Source organism: Aotus nancymaae, unplaced genomic scaffold (genome assembly GCF_030222135.1).
Source record: "Aotus nancymaae isolate 86718 unplaced genomic scaffold, 86718_ANA_hifiasm-v0.15.2.pri h1tg000010l, whole genome shotgun sequence".
NCBI lineage: Eukaryota > Metazoa > Chordata > Mammalia > Primates > Aotidae > Aotus > Aotus nancymaae.
In genome coordinates, this window is record NW_026988421.1 from 20,864,948 (window position 1) to 20,876,724 (window position 11,777).

The window sequence follows — 11,777 nt, forward strand, 5'->3', positions numbered from 1 at the left end:
CACAGAGTGGGAGAAAGTCTTCACAATCTATATATCTTACAAAGAACTAATATCCAAAATCTACAATGAACTCAAACAAATTAGCAAGTAAAAAACAAACAATCCCATCAAAATGAGGGCTAAGGACATGAATAGACAATTCCCAAAAGAAGATATACAAATGGCCAACAAACATATGAAAAATGCTCAACATCACTGATGATTAGGGAAATGCATACCAAAACCACAATGCAATACTACCTTACTTTTGCAAGAATGGCCATAATAAAAAAAGTATAGATGTTGGTGTGGATACAGTGAACAGAGAACACTTCTACGCTGCTGGTGGGAATGTAAACTAGTACAACCACTATGAAAAAGAGCGTGAAGATTCCTTAAAGAACTAAAAGTAGAAATACCATTTGATCCAGCAATCCCACTACTGGGTATCTACCCAGAGCAAAAGAAGTCATTATATGAAAAAGATACTTGCACATGTATATTTATAGCAGCACAATTCACAACTGAAGAATCATGGAACCAGTTAAAATCCCCATCAATCAACGAGTAGATAAACTGTGGTATATATATGTCACAGTATTTGCTGGAATACTACTCAGCCATAAGAAAGAATGGATTAATGGCATTCAAAGCAACCTGGATGGGATAGGAGATTATTATTCTAAGTGAAGTAACTCAGGAATGGAAAACTGAACATCATATGTTCTCACTCGTAAGTGGGAGCTAAACTATGAGGTTGCAAAGGCATAAGAATGACATACAGAAAAAAAAAAAGAAAAAAGAAAAAAAAGATGGCTGGGCGTGGTGGCTCACGCCTGTAATCCTAGCACTTTGGGAGGCCAAGGTGGGTGGATCACTTGAAGTCAAGAGTTCAAGACCAGCCTGGCCATCATGGTGAAACCCCATCTTTTAAAAAGAACAAAAAAAAAAGAATGATATACTAGACTTTGGGGACTCAGGGGGAAAGGGTGGGAAGTGGGTGAGGGATAGAAGACTACAAATCGGGCTCAATATATACTGCTTAGGTGATGGGTGCACTAAAATCTCATAAATCACCACCAGAGAACTTACTGATGTAACCAAATACCACCTGTCCCTCAAAAACCTATGGAGATAAAAAAATTTTTAAAAGAAAGAAAGAAAATAAAGCCTGCACATATTTTAACACACCATGGAGCCAGGCGCAGTGGCTCATGCCTGTAATCCCAGCACTTTGTGGGGCTGAGGGCCGATCACTCGAGATCAGGCATTCAAGACCAGCCTGGCCAACACAGCAAAACCCCATCTCTGCTAAAAGTACAAAAATTAGCTAGGCATAATGGTGCAAGCCTGTAATCCCAGCTACTCAGGAGACTGAGACCGTAGAATCACCTGACCCAGTCAGGTGGAAGTTACAGTGAGCCAAGATGGTGCCACTGCACTCCAGCTTGGGAAACAGAGCGAGATTCTGTCTCAAACAAACAAACAACCCACATAGTGCATGGGATGGGAGCCTAGAGGGGCAGGGAAGCTTTGGAGGGAAGAGAGCTGGCTACCTCTAAGTGGAAAAAAAGCAGAAGGAGCTAAGAGGCCAAGGAATCGAGGGAAAGTGAAATGGTAGTGTTAATGAAGCTCCTATCAAGGCAATGATTTTTATTTATTTTTGGCTTATACAATATAAATTTATTGTCTCACAGTTCTGAAGGCTGGAAATCCAAGATCAAGGTGTGGAAAGGGTTGGTTCCTTCTCAGGGATGCAGGGAAGAATCTGCTCTGTGCTTCTCCCCTACCTTCTGCAGCATTGCTGGCCATCTTTGGCCTCCCATGGCTTGTAGATATCTGCCTTCATGGCATTCTCTCTCTGTATGTAACTGTGTCCAAATTTCCCCTTTTTGTAAAGACATCAGTCATCTTGGATTGGGGGATCACCCTACTCCACTATCACTTCATCTTAACTTACACCTACAATGACCTTATTTCCAAATAAGGTCGCATTCTGAGTGTTGGGGGTTAGGACTTCAACATGTAAATTTTTTTAGAAGAAGAACACGGTTTCACCCATAAAGGAAGGTGTAAAATTTTTTTTGTGAACTGTGTCACAAAAAAAGCAAGGATTTGAACTTCAAGAATTTTGGTTGGTCCATTTAAGAGATAACCATTTTTTCCCTGTGAAATCAACAGAGTATTTTCTAAGTGTTAGTCAAAATCACAACTTATGCAAAGGAACACTGGGGATATTGACAAAACTGGAAGGGCAGATATCTCTAGTTGACTGGAGATCAATATGAGCCAAGAGGAAATTTGACAAATTCAGGGGAACCCTCAGGTAAGTAGTTGGTCTTGGTTGTTCACTGTCTATTTACACTGCCTTCAGCTGGTGCTTTTGGCAGACTTAGTGTCCTGAGATCTCAACAGTGAACCTTCACAACTAAGACTGAGAAGCATAATGAGACTAATGAGACTATTTAAAATAAGTATTTGGGCTGGGCGTGGTGGTTCACGCCTGTAACTAGCAATTTGGGAGGCCATGGCAGGCAGATTACTTGAGCCCAGGAGTTTCAGACCAGCTTGGGCAACATGGTGAAATCCTGTCTCTACTAAAAATACAAAAATTAGCCGGGCATGGTGGCATGTGCCTGGAGTCCTAGCTTCTCAGCAGGCTAAGGAGGGAGGATTGCTTCCACCTGGAAGATCGAGGCTGCAGTGAGCTGAGATTGTGCCACTGTACTCTAGGCTGGGAGACAGAGTGAGACCCTGACTCAAAATAAAATAAAGTAAAATAAAATAAAATAAAATAGAACAAACTGTTTAAAATAATGAGACTATTTAATACAAACTGTACAGGATGCATTCTACCCTACCTCTCCATCTCTCTTTCTCTCTCCTTATTTTTTTAAAAAATTAAAAATGTTTAACTGTGGTAAAATAGACATAACATAAAATTTGTCATCTTAACCACTTTTAAGTGTATAGTTCAGTATTACTAAGGATATTGACATTGTTGTGCAGCCAATCTCCAGAGCTTTTTTATCTTGCAAACCTGAAACTCTATACTCTTTAATTAACAACTCCCCATTTCCCTCTCCCTCCAGCCCCTGGCAACAACCATTATACTTTCTATTTCTGTGAATTTGGCTTGTCTAGATACCTCATATAAGTGGAATAATACAGTATTTCTCTCTTTTTGTGACTGGCTTATTTCACTTAGCTTAATGTTCCCAAGGTTCATCCACGTTGTAGCATGCGTCAGAATTTCCTTTCTTTTTCAGACTGAATAATGTGCACATTTTGTTTATCCATTCATCTGTCAAAGGACATTTGGGTTGCTTCTACCTCTTGGCTGTTGTGAATAACGCTGCTATGAACACGGCGTACAAATATATCTTCAAGATCCTGCTTTTAATTCTTTTGGATAAATACCCAAAAACAAGATTGCTGAATCATATGGTAAATCTTCCTTAATTGTTTGAAGAGCTGCCATACTATTTCAATGTTTTAAAATTGTGATCTACTCATTGCTCAGTTAGAAAGACAGAAAGCAAGAAAAAAGTGGGTGTTTCTTAATATATAAATCACATAAAACCCAAGGAAGTAAGCTTGTCATCAGTAGAATCAAGAAGTTTTTTAAAATCTCTGTGATATCTAAAGCAAATGGAGCATGCTTTCGGCTATTTTCCTGAGACATGGAGAAAAAAAAGCAATTGCTGACTAAGCTGAGTGAGGAGCTAAGTATTTTCTACTGGGAAATATTTATCTGTTTGGTGCAGTTGCAAGTTCTGGGGAGTGTCTTTATTAGAAAACAGCTGATAATTCCAGGAAAACTTGGAAGAATCACCATGGTGATGAAGAGTGACCCATTTAAAGTGTAAAGCCTACTGTGAGTTGAACTTTAAAAGATACTTGTATAGAAGTTTCTCTTTCATGTTGCATTGGCCGTAAAATATGATATAAGCTAAGATTATTATTATTATCTCCATTCCTCCTGCAGTCTGATGTACTGAGGAGAACCCTAGGACACCCTTAGAGCCTAGTCCTGACTTGGTTACTCCTTTGCTACATAACTTTGAGCAGGCCAGTCAACCTCTGCAGTCTCAGAGGGTTGATGAAGAGCCTCTAAAGTCTCATTAGCATGTGCGTTTACTTCTAAGGGTATATAATTGTTTTGGCTCCTTTTTGTTCATTACTCATTTTCTCTAGAACTTGGCTGCTGAGCAAACTCACCACATCAGACACAGTGGAGAAGGATGAAATATGCCAAGAGGTGCTAATGGACAAACACAATAGCAAAGTCCATGTGCTAAAGCTTCTTCTCCTTACAGCTTTTCTTGGACCTGAGGAGCGTGGGGTTGAGTAAATCGTACTTGTGGGTTCATGCATCTTTTCATCATTAGTCTGGATAAGGCCTCTCTCTGTTTAATTTTACTATATTATTTTCTTTTTCTTTTGTGGAGTAAGGGGGTGGGGTGGGGACAGGGTCTGTCTATGTCACCCAGGCTGGAGTGCAATGGCACAATCTCAGCTCACTGCAACCTCCACCTCCCAGGTTCAAGCAATTCTCCTGCCTCAGCCTCCTGAGTAGATGGGATTACAGGTGTGCACCACCAAGGCCAGCTAATTTTTGTATTTTTAGTTGAGATGGGGTTTCACCATGTTGGCCAGGCTGGTCTCGAACTCCTGACCTCGTGATCCACTCACCTCAGTCTCCCAAAGTACTGAGATTACAGGCATGAGCCACTGCACCCAGCCTAATTTTACTGTATTATTTTCTTTTCCTTCATCTCCCATCCCCTTTCCCACTCCCAGGTGCTGTGCTTGTGGTATAATTGGACTATCTTGTTTAATTCTAATGACAACACTGAGGTAGACAATGCCTTTATCCCCATTTTACATATGGAGAAACTGAGGCTTAAGGAGGCTAAAGGGAAGAGACAGAATACCAAACTAACCAGACAGATCCAGAATCCACACTCCTAAACACCACAGGAGCTAATCAGGAAAACTGATTAGAAATACAACTTGTCTCTATGTTATTCTGAATTGTCTATAGGACACCCCTCCCCCATTATTCAAAGGAAATATTAACAAATCTATTTTGAGGCACTTTGTTTCTCCTCATTCATCTTTTGCAGGACATTATCACCAAAGACAGTTTCAAAAAACTGGGGTGATAGTCTCTTTAGATTTCCTTTTCTTCTGTTCCATTTCTCTGGCAAAACTTGGAGCTATAATTGTCAGCTTGTGCTTTGACTCTATTGCTTACTGGGGACATAACTGAAATGATGTAAAACAGCATTTCCCCTCGTTAAACAGAACACCTGTCCACTCACATCGTGCTCTTTCTGCCTCTCATTTATAAGAAGATGATTGTTGATAGGCAGAAAGTGACATTTCTCCCCTATGGGAGAGAAACATGAATAATGCAGAGATTTATAATAGGAAGTGTGTGCCACCTTTAAGGTAAAGCTATAAGAATTGATGGTTACCTAAAGTGATGGCCATTCCTGGTAGCCTTAGCACAACTTAATATGGGATGGGAGAAGATTGTTAGCACTGATTGTATTTTGTTTGTGAACCCTGGTGGGAAAGGAAGACAATCCTTAGGGGAGATGCAGAGATAGGAGTGGTTAAGGGCTTGGTTGACTAGGAAAGTTCTTTCCAGGGAGCTCTGAGGCTGGATTACCAGGATGGGGAGTCAGATCATAGGGAAAGGGACCAGACTGGAAATTAATAATAATAATAATGTTGTGGGTGATGATAATAATGTCAATCTCTACCCAAGGCTTACTGTGTGTCAGATGCTGGATTATATTACTTTATATGCATTATCTTTAGTGTTCTTAAGAACTTTAGATAGATACCAGTATGGGGACCTGAAGTAGATATAACCTTTATTTTATAGTGGAGGTAATTGAGGCTTAGAGAGGTTAAGTAACATACTCAAGATCATGTAGCCAGCAACAACTCATGGGTCTATGCCTTTACCAGCACATGCAGAGAGCCAGTGAGCTTTGGATGCAAGGAATACGGTAAGGAGAGAATGGGAAAACGCCTTTGGAAGTGGATAATTGAAAGGGCCACAATGGGATTGTGTGAAGGGCCCAGTTTTGATCAAGTGGTTCAGAGTTTTACTCAAACAGGAATAAAGAAAACATCAGGTTGGTCGCTCTGGGTGAGAGATGGGGTGAAACTACTTAAAGAATCTAGACCAGAGCCACACCCTGCCTTTAGAGTCATCTCTCCACTATTTTCTACCCAATTTTAAGGCCATGTTTTTATATAATTTGGATATGACAGCCAGAGATAATTTTCTGCTTGAAATTATTAGTCATATTTTAGGTTGGATAAGTTTGACTGAATAAATCTTTCTTCAAGTGAGCATTTTATTAATTATAGAAAGGGCTTGGAAAGACATTCTTTCAAATAAAGGAATCAAACCCTTTCTCTAAAAGAGGAATCCCTAAGCCTTACTGGATCTTGCACAAAAATCGTACACCATCCCCCAGCTAAATTCATTTAGAATCCCACCAGAACATTCTAATGTGATTTTTATGAAGTGTCTTTTATTTGGTACTTGCTTACTCTGTAACAAATGAGTCATTGATTTTCAAAAAATTTTAAGTGTATCCAGAGGTTTTTTGTTTGCTTTGAATAGGCATTCAGAGGCCCAAACCAGTAATCCTAAGTTCTCCTGGCTGCGTTGCTATAAAGAAAGCTTTCCTCTGAATTGATTGTTGTGGTTGTTTTGACGAGAATGAATCACTTTCTTTTTTAAAAAAATTTTTATTATCCCAGCACTTTGGGAGCCTGAGGCGGGTGGATCACGAGGTCAAGAGATTGAGACCATCCTGGTCAACATGGTGAAACCCCGTCTCTACTAAAAATACAAAAATTAGCTGGGCATGGTGGTGCTCACCTGTAGTCCCAGCTACTCGGGAGGCTGAGGCAGGAGAATTGTTTGAACCCAGGAGGCGGAGGTTGCGGTGAGCCGAGATCATGCCATTGCACTCTAGCCTGGGTAACAAGAACGAAATTCCGTCTCAAAAAACAAAAAAAAAATTTTTTTCTTTTATTTTAAGTTCTGGGATACATGTGCAGTATGTGCAGGTTTGTTACACAGGTGAACGTGTGCCATGGTGGTTTGCTGCACCTATCCACCCATCACCTAGTTATTAAGCCCTGCATACATTAGCTATTTATCCTGATGTTCTTCCTCTCCAACTACAGGCCCCAGTGTGTATTGTTCCCCTCCCTGTGTCCATGTGTTTTCACTGAAGAACAAACAACTTTCAACCAGCCAAATTGCTGAGATGAGAAAGGAGTTACCTTACAAGTCTTTCTAAAATGTTGTCCAGCAATTATGTTTTAATATTTGTGTGTTATGTTTGGGAAGGCCTGAAAACAACAACAATACAAATGAACTTTAGGGACAATCCCAGTTTTCTTTGTGATTGTGAGGTATTCTAATCTAGAGTTCCTTTGGGAGCCTTTCCTTGTGAGTTTAAATAGGAAAGCTGGGAACCTCACCATACAGCTGTGGTCAGTACAGTAATCCCCCGAGGACTAGTCAAAGACAGGTTCACTCGATTCCAATGTTTTTTTTCTACCATTCAAGAGTGGCCAGCGAGACCGAGGGTGGGAGTGAGAATTCACCAGAGTTTTCAACAAAGCATTCCAATAAGTTAAAAAACAACTTTTTTAAGAATTGTGTTTGGTAATGCTGGTTGGTTACAGCGCCCTCATGTGTCTCAGCATGGTAGTGTCACGTTAGGGCTTTCCGAGGGCATGAGACACTCTTCTAATATTACACCAATGCCGTTTAACGGAGTCCCCTTCCTCCACATTTGTTTCTAGGGTCACAATTAGACTTCCTTCTTCTTTAGGTGTTAGTTTGAATCTCCATGTGATTATAATTTTTATCAGAAGCTGTAAACATAAACTACCTCATTTTCCACAGTCTATTTCTGTACATGCTCAATAAATGCTTGCTGAATTAGAGCTCATCTGAATGTCAATTCCTGCCAAAAAGTGAAAATAACCCAAATGCCCGGCTGGGGAATCAATAAACAAATTGTGGCACATCCATACAATAGAATACTACGTAGTAATAAAAAGGAAAGAACTACTGACATACAGCAAAAAAAAAGGCTGTAAATTATAACGTTCTACTTATGTGACATTCTGGAATCAGACAGACAGCAGATCAGCAGCAGCCAAAGGGCTGGGGAAAGGGGTACTAGAGAACTTTTTGGGGAGACAGAAATGTTCTTTATCTTACTTGACGTTGGTGACTTGACTACATATATTAGTCAAAACTTATGAAACTGGCAATGATGGTATATGATGAGAGTAATGATGATGAGTATAGCTACTTTCTAAAACTCATTGAATTGTGCACCGAAAAAGGGTAAAATAAACTATATCTAAATGACACCTCAGTAAGCCTCATAAGAACTTTCAATTCCTTAAAAAATCATCATGGATTTCTTCCAAAGTACTAAACACCAACCCCTCTGGGTTGGCCTCCTTTTCTTTGCCCATCTGAAAAAGACACCACGATTGAACTCTTAGGATCTGTAAGTTCCAGCCCAATTCAAAGTTCCAGTGGGGCCAGACTGCATTCCAAGCAGTCTGCTCCCCGCCTCTGCCATTATACCAGAGACAGTGTATGCAGTGACACACAGTCTCTGTAGCATTTGGATAGTGAAAAGGAAAATATCAAAGTTCCAGGCCAGTGCTAGCCCTGCCACCAAGCACAAGCCCCTTGAGGAGAAATGAGATCTGGTCCCTGAAGGCAGATTCATTTTGCTGGCTCTCTTCCATGAAGGACAACCACCACGTTCCCGAGCAGAAGCTGTGCTTTGCACAGGCCATTTATTAGCCACTTGACTGAATGTTCTGCCCCAGGCAGTGCCCAATATCTGATTCTGGAAAGCGGCTTTGGTTCCCGCAGCTCCCAAGATGTTCTGCCTACGCTCATTTCCCATGATGGCTACAAATGTTGATACAGGCCAGTGGTTCTTAAACTTCACTGGGCTCAGGAATCACCTAAGGAGTGTATTTTCTAAATGTCCCAGTCTCCACTTGCACTCTGAGATTCTAGTGTAATAAGTCTGGGAGTAGTTCCTAGAAACTGCATTTTAGAAAAGCTCCTCTGGTGATTCTGATGTGGGAAGTCTAACCCTCATACTTTAAAATATGATGATCTGAGGTTGGAAAAATTCATATACTGTCTAGGCTTGAAATAGTTGAAAAATTAATTCATTTGAAACATCTGACCCATCAAGTGGCTCAATAACACAGTGATATGGGGCTCTGGAGTGGGGTTTCTGGGTTCAAAGCCTACCTACATCTCTTTTTTTTTTTTTGAGACAGAGTCTTACTCTGTCACCAGGCACCAGGCTAGAGTGCATGGCGTGATCTCAGCTCACTGCAACCTCTGCCTCCTGGGTTCAAGCAATTCTCCTGCCTCAGCCTCCCAAGTAGCTGGGACTACAGGCCTGCACCACCACGCCCAGCTAATTTTTGTGTTTTAGTAGAGACGGGGTTTCACCATGTTGGCCAGGATGATCTCAATCTCCTGACCTTGTGATCCGCCAGCCTCGACCTCCCAAAGTGCTGGGATTACAGGCGTGAGCCACTGTGCCCGGCTATACCTCTTATTATCCATGAGGCCTTAGACAGGTTACTTAATCTCTTCACAGCATGTGCGTAAGAGGAAGTAGGATCAAATGAGCTAGCACTTATAAAGCACTCAGAGTGAGTGCCAGTAAGCATCAGATAAACATCATTATTATCCTGTCCAGATCAATAAAGACTGAAGGGAATATTGCAAACCCTGAACAAAGATACTTCAAAGAGCTTTTCATTTAAAGCTTGGATATCTCTAAATACTTCAAATGTTAGAGGGAAATGTAGCCACTTTATGTATGCCAAGGTTCCCACATTCCACATTTCTTTGCCCTGTTTTAAATATTAAAAATATAAGCTGAAAAAATATGTAAGCTGAACTTAGCAGTACCCCTTTGCTTTGATTGAGGAGCTTATGACAACTCACATATATCAGCTTGCTCATCTTTTTAAGTTATCCATAATATTTGGTGATTCTTAAAGATGCAAATCAGAAACATGTGGAGCTTTTGGAAAGGACAAATTTTGACTCAGTAGAGATCGGCGTGGGGTCTAGGGAATCTGAATTTCTAAAAACTCTCTCCATGATTTGGCTGTACCTTCCAGGTAGAGAACTGCCATTACAGGTGACGGCTAGGATAATCTACCTTGTTTTAAAATGTAAGAAACAGAGACCAAACATGTTAAATACTGTGTCCCAGTGTCACTCAGCAAATCATTAGAGAGGCAGGAGATGGAATTTTGTCGGTAATTCCAGGGCCAATATATTAGTACTTTCCGGTACAGCTTATTCAGTATAAGCTATTTGTATAGCATACGATAAGCATAGTAAATTTTTATTCCCTTACTTGCTTATGAAATAATACTCTCATCTGAATATATAAGAACTTTAGAACTGCTAATCTGGGATTCTGAATTCCTTTCAGATTCCACCTCTTACCCTCTTAGCCACATATCCCCATTTACTGATCATCTCCATTAAATCCCTGGAAGTGTAGAGGAGAGACGGCTCACGCAGTGCTTGGGTCAAATCCCTGTGGGAAATAAGATCATGTGCTTAAGGACTTGTTCTTCCCCGTTCTTGGAGCATAAGGACCACAGCTTCATCATGATCAAATCCAAGATAAATTAGTACAGAAATCTAGGAAAATGAGGATCTCATAAGATCGTGAATCTAAGAATATGATCTTACAAATCACTGACTCAGAAATCACTGGGGCATGAATCACATGAATATCGAAAAGGCCATTCTAGTGGCTGAAGGCAGTGACATTTTGGTGGCTTCTACTCTAGGTTGAGATTTTTGTTGATTCCCTTCTCATCTTGGGAAATATGTGCAACCCCTCAGAAACCATTTTCCTTAATGTATTATCAGAGAAGAAAATCTGTTAAAGTCTGCCACCGGGAGGAGGGTGGCCACCAATCAAATGAAATCATTCTGCTGAACATGAGCCAGGGAACCAAATTGGGGCAGTATCATTTTGCATGCAAGATGGCCCGGCAGGCTGGAAGCCCTGCCTGCAGACCTTCACACATCACCAACTTCTTGCTAATAAAACAGACCCCATTATTTAGTTACTTCTTGGCATCCGCTGGCTGTTTCCCTTTCAGATTTTCTGTGGCCCATATTTCAATATCCCGCCTTTGCATTCTCCTCCTGCTCTTGTTAAAATATCGTTTCTTTCTTTCTTTCTTTTTTAAAGATCCTTTGAATCAGATAGCTCCTGCTGGCATGAGCTGTCAGAGGTATTCATTTCAGTGGACTCTGGCCTTACGCTGTATTACCTTGGCAACAAGATTTAGAGGCAAAAGCCCTGGCCTTGAACTTGTCAGAGTCTCCAACGACATGAACTCAGCACATACTACTCTCTGACATATCAAGTTGCCATGCCAACCACTAACACTAAAACCCATCTCTGTCTTCTAGGGTTTTAATTCAATAACTTTTCAAATTAGTTCCTTCTGTAATTCAATTGGTCTGGAAATGTAATATATGAACACACACGTGTGTGTGTGTGTGCACGCTGTATTTAACCAGTCACTAATGGCCTTCCACTAAAAGACTGGAGATTGGAAATGCAATATAGGTCAAAAGTTCATAAGAAAATCAGTGCTGGATCTAACAAAAAGAGCCCAAAAATTTGGGAATCCTGACAAAGAGGTAACTCAAC